Source organism: Barbus barbus (genome assembly GCF_936440315.1).
Source record: "Barbus barbus genome assembly, chromosome: 45".
In the NCBI taxonomy this organism is placed as follows: domain Eukaryota; kingdom Metazoa; phylum Chordata; class Actinopteri; order Cypriniformes; family Cyprinidae; genus Barbus; species Barbus barbus.
The window spans coordinates 13,824,124-13,833,263 of NC_136723.1; the positions used below are offsets into that span (position 1 = coordinate 13,824,124).

At 38.6% G+C, this 9,140-nt stretch overlaps 1 protein-coding gene across 1 annotated transcript in view; it reads right to left on the reverse strand.

Moving 5' to 3' along the window:
• Positions 1 to 7,739, reverse strand: part of kdm6bb (lysine (K)-specific demethylase 6B, b) — a 36,175-nt gene extending 28,436 nt beyond the window's left edge. The window contains exons 1-3 of the mRNA XM_079408610.1: positions 7,485 to 7,739; positions 7,290 to 7,357; positions 6,809 to 6,986 (exon numbers count right to left, since the gene is read on the reverse strand). The gene's annotated coding sequence lies outside the window, so the exon portion shown is untranslated. The remainder of the gene's footprint in view (positions 1 to 6,808; positions 6,987 to 7,289; positions 7,358 to 7,484) is intronic.
• Positions 7,740 to 9,140: the final 1,401 nt, after the last annotated feature.

The following is a 9,140-nucleotide window of genomic DNA, read 5'->3' on the forward strand; positions in this document are numbered from 1 at the left end:
TTTTCTTGGCATGAACCAAGGAATCTATCAACATGAGTTTCATTACAATAAACTAATGTAAGCAAATGTTATTAGCATTTTTAGAAATTTAATTATAAATTTTGACCACGAGGTGGCCTTTTTGAGTACCATCAGGGCATGGTGCTGAAGAAGCATACCGAGTTTCGTAAAGATATGCAAATGCGTTCGTAAAATATAGCATTTTATGACAAAATTCAACATGGCCGACGGCCAAAATGGCTGATATGGGAAAATTGGATATGGTTATGATTTTTGGCCAAACCATTCACAAGTTATAAGCAAAAATATGCATTTTTCATATCTCCTGACCACTAGGTGGCACAGCGCCGATACACTGCATGTCGCCTCAGGTCATGCTTGTTATAAGACACACCAAGTTTTGTCTCAATCTGTCAAACCCTTGCGGAGATATAAGCTCAGCTCCATTTTTGTGTGCTTTTCGGCGAATTCGTTAGTGTGGTATTCGAGAATTCCATAACTTTTTGCCTCCGTGGTCTGTAGATGATCTGAGCCAATTTTGTTGAGAATTGAATGAACCTTCTAGGATGTGTTCGACAAAGTAGGTTTAACAAATAATTGAAGATAGCCAAAAAACTAAACCTTACGATTTTTGAATTTTGGACTGGATTCGACTCGGCTTGAGCCAAGGATTTAGAGGAAAGAAATTTAGAATTTAAATTTTGTGGCTTACGGTTCAAAAGTTATTAGCATTTCAAAACTGATGTGCTTGAGCCTGTAGTCAGTTGGACAAATGGAATGAAAGAACATTCGCTTTGACGCGCTTGGTTTAAAATGCTCGTTCGCATCTTTGTACAGATATCAGAATGATCCCAGTGTAAGGAACAAGTGGACAGTTTATTTTTAATGGCATCACGGATCATGTCAGAGGATTGTTCGGAGTATCTTGTTTTGTAAACGAGGCACAGTGTCATGGAGAGTTCACAAAGGTACATATGTTGAAAGATGAAGCTGTGCTAGATCTGACTGCAGCTGCATCACAAGCTGTAAGTAAATGATTTCGTAATGCTCTGTCTGAAAAGGACCGTTTTATTTTGATAATGTTATCAAAACACTCACATGCAATAGCGAGGGGGCGTGGTATTGAGACTGTTTCCTATACAATGACGTTAGCCAATCACAACAGTGGCAGATTGTTATGATTCCACATATTTGTTAGTTTTTGTGTGCAAAAAACCCCCACAGATCATTACATTATTTTGAAAATGCTTACATTGAGTGGAAGCAGAAACATGCTGTTTCTTTAAATGCAAATGAGCTGCTGCTCCCCGCCCCCTTTTCAGTTCCTACCTCAAAAACAGTGACAAAAACATCTGTTTGGTTTTGATCATCATGTCTATCGTGTTCAAGTCATGCGTTTTAAATTTCTGATCCAGTTTTCTGAGCGCACACATATCCGGGAACACGCACACAGAAAGCAGCTGTCACACAGCATGTAAGCACTAATCTAAGTTCTCTTTTATTGTCAAATACACACAGGTTTATGTTACAAAACAGTCAAGTTATGTCTGTGTAGGTAAACAGCTGGGAAAGAAATCACATGTTTCCATTAGATCTGTGTGGCAGCAGTGTAATATACATTAAATAAATCAATAAATCCACTGCTCACTTGTCCTTGAGCTAATTTTTCACAAGCTTGCAGAGAAAGGCGTATTAAAACAATTGCTACAAAATCATTATTTTCACATTTTATGGGTTGATAGATGCACCAGGGACCCATTTATTTCACTTAAAAATGAAAAAAAGTCATATTTTCGTGATATGTCACCTTTACGTCAGATGATTAAGATCAGAAGCTTGATAATCAGACTGATGAAATCAGAGGGTTGAGATCAAATGTATCAGGCATTTGCATTTATACAAAACAGATCATAAATTTGAGATCAGACTACTGAAATCTGAATTTTGAGATCTGCTGTTAGCAGGTGAAGATCAGTTGAAAGAAGTTCCAGATCAGAAGTTTGTTTTCAGTCTGCTGAGATCATACTGTAGAGTTACTTGGCAGCCTGGCAGTAAACCAGTCCAGGCAGATATGAAACATGAAGCAGATACGACACAAGGTAGAACTACTGGACACAACTAGCTGACGAGCTCCAAAACGATGGTGGTCCAGTAATGACAGTTTCCTCAGAACCACAGATTCCCATATGAGGTTGTGAAGTGCTTGGATTGGCAAAACTTTAGGATATTTCCAAAACCAAGTTTCCTTCACTCCCAAACCATAACCACCACCCCTGCGACTCACACAGCTGGACCACCGTGGTCCAAACCAGAACCAAACATAATGTTTCAATTTACCGCTGAGCTGTAAAAGGTGCACAGTATGCATGCGAGTTTAAAAGGAAGGCTTGTGTTTATGTTTTAAGAGTGCTATAATTACATATTCAGGGTATTTTTGCTTAGGTTTAACACTAGACTACGCTCTTCAAAAATTTGAGTAACTTTCCTCTTTTAAAGGTTTCAGCAGACACTTCGCAACTATGCGAGGAAATCTGCTCAAGCTTCAGCACATAAAGGTCTCCAAAAACACAATTGAATCAAGTCTCCGAGCTGTCCTCACAAACGATTAATTCTGCAATTACAGACTTCCTGTTTCTGTTTGAACTCTGTTCTGGGTTTCAATTCAGTCTACAAGGTTACAAGGCACAACTGGTCTCATTTAACTGACATCACGTTTTCATTCATTATAGCTCTACCAAATGACTCGGGTTAAGCTTCTATTTTTAGAAGGATATTTTAGCAGCTCACGGTTGTCTGCTTGTGGTAAAGCTCCGGTGAATGTAGGTCAGTATGTGGAGATAACCACGGCACGTGTGCCATTAAGCCCCCTGCAGGCCTGTGCAAACAATAGCCTTCCAATGCTTTTTTCCCTGGGAAACATTTACAGTATACAGTGGATTGTTGAAGTAAACACAGTAATTTTCAGAACCATACTTCCTCTATGAGTTGACATCCCTAACAGATGATGCCCTTTTCTAAAAACCAGTGCATTTTGATGCAACATTTGCATGTCAGTTTTACAATATGAAAACTAGCATACCATGGGGATTGTAATCTCAAGATAGCATTTATTTAATCACACGGAACCAGAGAGCCAGTGTAAGCGATACCAGTAACTACAGTCAGTTGCCGGCGATGATGTGAGGCAATGCATCTGTAATGCTACCACACACACACACACACACACACACACACACACACACACACACACTGCTGTCAGAATAATGAATGACTGCTTTAGTGCTGATCAGTGTGCACGTAATGCACACATACACGACATTCACCTATATGGAATCACATGCCCATGATAATTTGCGCATAAAAAAAAAACAAGCAGGTACCTTTAACTATTATGAGACATTTAAAATAAAGAGGTGGTCTTTCCTTTCAAATCTTTGGCTTACCTCCTCTTCTTTCACCTCTTTCTCTGCCCTCTTTCTACCGTTTTTCCTTCAAAGCAATTCCAAACCTTTCCTCTCCTTCCCAAGTCAATCCTGTCGCCTCTATTCCCCACTTCTCTCCTCCCTCTTTCCCCTCTCCTCTCTCTTTGATTTTCAGATGTTCACAGCAGACTCATCCACGTGCACAGCCTGGGGGTGGAGCCACTGCTGGCTGCTAATGCACTCTGCTCAGTTGTCAGTCATCTCACTTCATCCAACCAGATGAGAGCAAACTGTGTCAGTCAAGGTATACCAGCGAATATGAGCCCTGGAGGTGGGAAATGTGTGGAAAAAAAGTGGGAGAGAGAGAGAGAGAGTGTGTCTGCCATGTATGTGTGTGTTTTGGAACAAGGCCAACACACAATGCGCTATTTTTAAACCTCACTGTAGGGTGGCAAAAGACTCCATTTTCTGAAAGAATCGGGTATATTTCAAAGCCTCAAAAATATCTATATGCTCAATTAAACCTTGATTGAAGAAATGTGAAATTGTGGAATTCATCATGGGATAATTATAGTCTATAATGGTATTTTGATGTAACCATCTTTCCATGTAGCGGTGGATGTGGCCACTACAGTTACTACAGGGTTTGCAATGGATTAAAAGCTGCGCTGATACCATATTAACAATTATGAGCTCAACTGATCTATATGTAGTAGTTAAGGTGTTTTTTTGGGTGTTGTACTGTAGGTGTTTGCTTACCAACCCAAATCAAGAAAGCTAACCCCACAAGTCTCTGTGATATAGTGTTCCCAACAACATGAATTTGGTTGCTTGTTCAATGTAAGCCTGTTTAAGTCATCAGGGATGACCTGCTATGAAAACTTGTCTGACACACAGAGAGTAGATTTCAGCAGGCGATTAGAGGTGATAGGAGACGATAGACACTAATAGGTGATAGTGATAAGTGAGAGGAGCAGAAGACAAAAACAAAAAAAAAAACAAGGATAGGAAAAAATGGGAATAGAATACGGTAGGATAGGTCCGGACAGAACAGCATTAGGAACAAGTAAAGGAAATGCAAAGGATATTATAGGACAGAAGTAAAACATATGAATAGGATAGAATAGATATAGGATATCAATAGGAATATAATAGAATAGAACATAATAGAATAGAACAAGATAGGATAGGATAGGATAGGATAGGATAGGACAGGACAGGATAGGATATGGTAGGAAATGACAGAAATGGAATAGAATAGAAAAAGACAGCATAGGAAAGCAAAAAATATGATCTGATTGGAAAGAACAGAACCGAATAGAATAGAATAGGAATGGGATATGTATAGTATATTAATAGGAACAAAAATATAGAATAGAATATGACAGGAAAAGATAGGAAAAGTATGAATAGGATAGGATAGAATAGAATATGATAGGTAGCGAATATTAAAAGCATGGAACAAGAGAATAGAATTAGATTAGAATAGAGCAGGATTAGAAAGAACAGGAAAGGGTGGGATAAGACAGGACAAGATATGATAGGAAAGAATAGAAATAGAAATAGAATAGGGCAGAATAGAATATGATAGGATAGCACTAGAACTAGAACTAGGAATAGGATAGGATCATTATAGGATAACAATAGTAATAAGAAAATCATAGAATAGAACAGAAAAGAAAAGAATGGAATAAGATAAGACAAGTGTAGGAAAGAGTATGAATAGAATAGAATAGAATAGAATAGAATAGAATAGAATAGAATAGAATAGGACAAGACAGGTCAAGAAATGAAAGGCCAGGAAAGGATACCATAACACAGGATAAAATAGAAGCAAGGAAAAAATGGGCATAGGAAAACGAATGGGAACAGGAGAGGAGAAGTCAATAGATAATATAAGTGAATAAATGAGATCTGAAAATAGAGAATAGCACAGTTGGAAATGGATGGACTGGATATAATAGAACATAACAGGTTTTATGAAGGGAAAAATATGATGGTGAGATTTGAGAATAGATGAGAAGGGCAGAGCATAAGACAGGAGAGGATGACAGTAAAGGACAGGAATAGAGGGGAACAAGATGATAAAAGAAAAGAGAACTCAAAATGCTTGTGCATTTCTGGAGGTGTCTGGTCACAGCTGGGTAGACCCACAGCTTCTGACTGAGATTGAGGCACTTAGACTGAGATATTGAGGCAGCGGGTGAAAGGAGGAGGGGGTCTTGCCTACGTGACTTTCTGTGCATAGCACCCATGTACCCCATCTGCCCCATCCTATCAAATAAGCAGAGAAGACAGTGTTCAGGGTGAGTGCAAACCAAAATTTGATGGACATACAGAGACAGTGCATCACAAAAACCACACAGATCATAAGAAATGAGATAGATTCCTGTCTGACTGCCCATAGCAACAGCTCCAGTGCTGCACGGTCTCCATTGGGCGAGTCAGCCGGCTGCATGATATACCAATGTCGGCATGCCAGCCAATCAGACGCTCTGTCTGGCTGAGCTGGATTCCATGCTCGCCATGGTAACAGAACTACACACTTGAGTCAGTTAAACATGGAGTTCTGACCTCCATAAACCAGATGTAACCGCTGACTCCATGCGAAGAGAAAAAACAGAAGATGTCATAAATCAATACTGTTTATGTGTTTGCAGTAGCATAAGGACATACAGAAGATTCACACTGAACAGTAATGCATGAAATAGCTTATTGGAATTCCTCTGGTGCTGCAGAGCCATAAAAGATACATCTAGTTTTGAGTGGCGATGTGCTATGCTTCATATCTGTGGCTCTGAATTATAATTCCAACCAGATTATGCATGTGCAAAAGTTGATGCCACTATGCAACAGGGAGTTGCTAGGCTATTCTGGATCATTTCTAGGGTGTTATAGATAAATCTGGTCTCTAGATATGGCTTTTTATTGCATGTCTATGGGATTTTTTGCTTGCATTAAAAGTCCACACACACCTCTCATTAACGTACTGCACAATTTTGGGCAGTGTCATCCAAGTCCACAGCACAAAATAAACTTTAACACAAGATATAGGTTTGTTCAGATCACTAACAACATCAAATTACAGATATACTTTTATTCAGATGGGACAATGCAAAAATAGTCAGTATTACATAATGCATTTCATGCACCATATTTAACTGATAAGAAATGTGTTAAATAATTCTAACAGTTCGTGTCAGCATCATAAATCAAAGATTAGATAAAAAAAGTAGATGAAAATCCATAAGCATGAACCAGCTCTGCTTGGCAACAGCTTTGTCTGAACATGCTACACACATGAAATATGATGCTCAGTCAGTGTCATCATCTTTTAACCCTGATGAAGCCATGATTATTGGTCAGGGGAGAGTTAAAAGACCCACCTCTTCTCCATGATGATTGGCTCTCCAAGATGTTCATCTCCCTGAGCTCAATCAGAAAGAAGCTCTTCACAAACTGGTACCAATGGTCCTTTTCTACTGGCTGCAGATGCATCAGCATTAGTGACATCATTTTCCATCCCACTGCAGGGGTGAAGAAAAAATCCCAGCTGCTGGACAACTGTGCAAATGACGAGATAGAGAGAGAGAGAGAGAGAGAGAGAGAGAGAGAGAATAAGTTTTCATAATGTTTTGTTTCAGTAAAGGTGACCAGTTGTCATGAGGTATGTCAGATTTTCAAAACAAACCTGCTAAATCTCTATAGCAATAAAAATTATTTAATATTTTTAATACAACGTAAAGGCAATCTACATAATTCAACAAATAATAAATAAACAATATTAAAATGTATAAATAAACACAGATAATGTTAAAAGAACGTTGACAAACAATAAACAACCCATGTAAATATCTTAGACATTACCGTATCCATCTAGTGCCATCTAGTGGTGTGTTTCAGAAATAGAAAAGAGACGCACAAATGACGAACATCTTTAAAACACAATTAAGTGAGTGTGAATCAGGACTGATCTTACTCGTCATAGTATCTAAGAAGTAACATAACTTATTAGTTTACGAATTGCAATCCAGCTATATTTAAATATATTCATCACCTTACCTGCGATATGAGCTGAAAACCGATCTTTGTGTGTATGAGCTAATGAGGAAGAACTGCGCAGTTTCAATTCCTTTAAGAACGCTCCATAGATCCTCGCTGCACCTGGAACACCGCCACATGAACATGTACCCTCCATCAGAGCTCAATTACCGATGAGCTGAGACTAGAGGAGTAGTTACTCACAGCCGCGATACTTTTATTAAGGATGAGCGGTTGAGTCACTGAGTGACGTCAGTGCGACTCATCCCACGCGATGGAGGCTCACGAGCTCGTGCATCTCTCTTCTTTAACAAGATCACAGAACATGTTTTCGTATTTTTTATTAGTAGATTATTTTAAGTTTGCTTGTGCAACTTAACGCGCTGTTTTATTAATAAATGAATAGCCTAAATACATTCCAGATAAACAATATAAAAACTTTTATCTACAGTTATGTACTAGATTTCTGTAATTCATTGGCCTAAAGGAACAGTTGCCCAAAAAATACAAATTTGCTGAGAATGTATTCATCCTGCAGGTCATCAAAAAACACACACAAACACACACACACACACACACACACACACACACACACACGTTGGTTTTTGTGGTTTATGGGGACTCTCCATAGGCGTAATGGTTTTTATACTGAACAAACTGTGTGTGCTATTGCCCTACACCAACCCTACACCTAAACGTAGCCCTCACAGGAGACTTTGTGCATTTTTAGATTTTCAAAAAAACACAATTTAGTATGTTTTTTAAGCCTTTTGAATTACGGGGACATAGGCAGTGTCCTCATAAACCACCTTCATATTGTAATACCTCTGTCATACCCATGTCATTATACAAATTTGTGTCCTCATAAACCACATAAACATGCACACTCACACACATACACACACACCCAGAGAGAGAGAGAAGTAATAATAATAATAATGATAACAATAATAATAATAATGCTTCCAGTGAAAAAAAGTCCATCCCCTGTTGTCCACTCACATCAAAATCCACCAATCATATTGGTTTATAACCGTTTTTGCTAGCAACCGGTGCTTATTCTGAGAATTTGTATCTCCTGATTTAGACAAGATGGAGTTTTAAATGGACTGGAGTCATGAAATACTTGTGGCCTATTAGACTCTCTTTCTGATGGCACCCATTCACTGCAGAGGATCCATTAGTGAGCAAGTGATGTAATGCTATTCTGCAAATCTCTACCAATGATTATTATTATTTATTTATTAAAACACACACACACTAACAGACAAAGAGGAAAAATCAGGACAGTAACAGTCAGGACAGGTTAATGTTATTATGCTGGAGGGGTTCAGTAATTTATCCATGTTCTTGTGTTTGTCCTAAAACAGCCCACAAAATGCAATCCAGTGTAGTGGCCAAAGGAAGCAGAAAAAAATGCAAACCACCCACTAGGTAACTATGGCAACAAGTCAACCTTGTATTGGTGGGCAGGCAGTCGTGGAAGAAGGCTCACTAGTAAGTGTGAAAGTTAACATAAAAACATATATAAGCATTTTGAAAAGTGGAGACATGGGGCAATATCCTCATAAGACACCTTCTCCTTGTAAAACCTATGTCATACTCATCTCATTATACAAATCTATGTCCTAATGTCTCACAAAACGCACGCACATACACACACATACAAAATAAGAT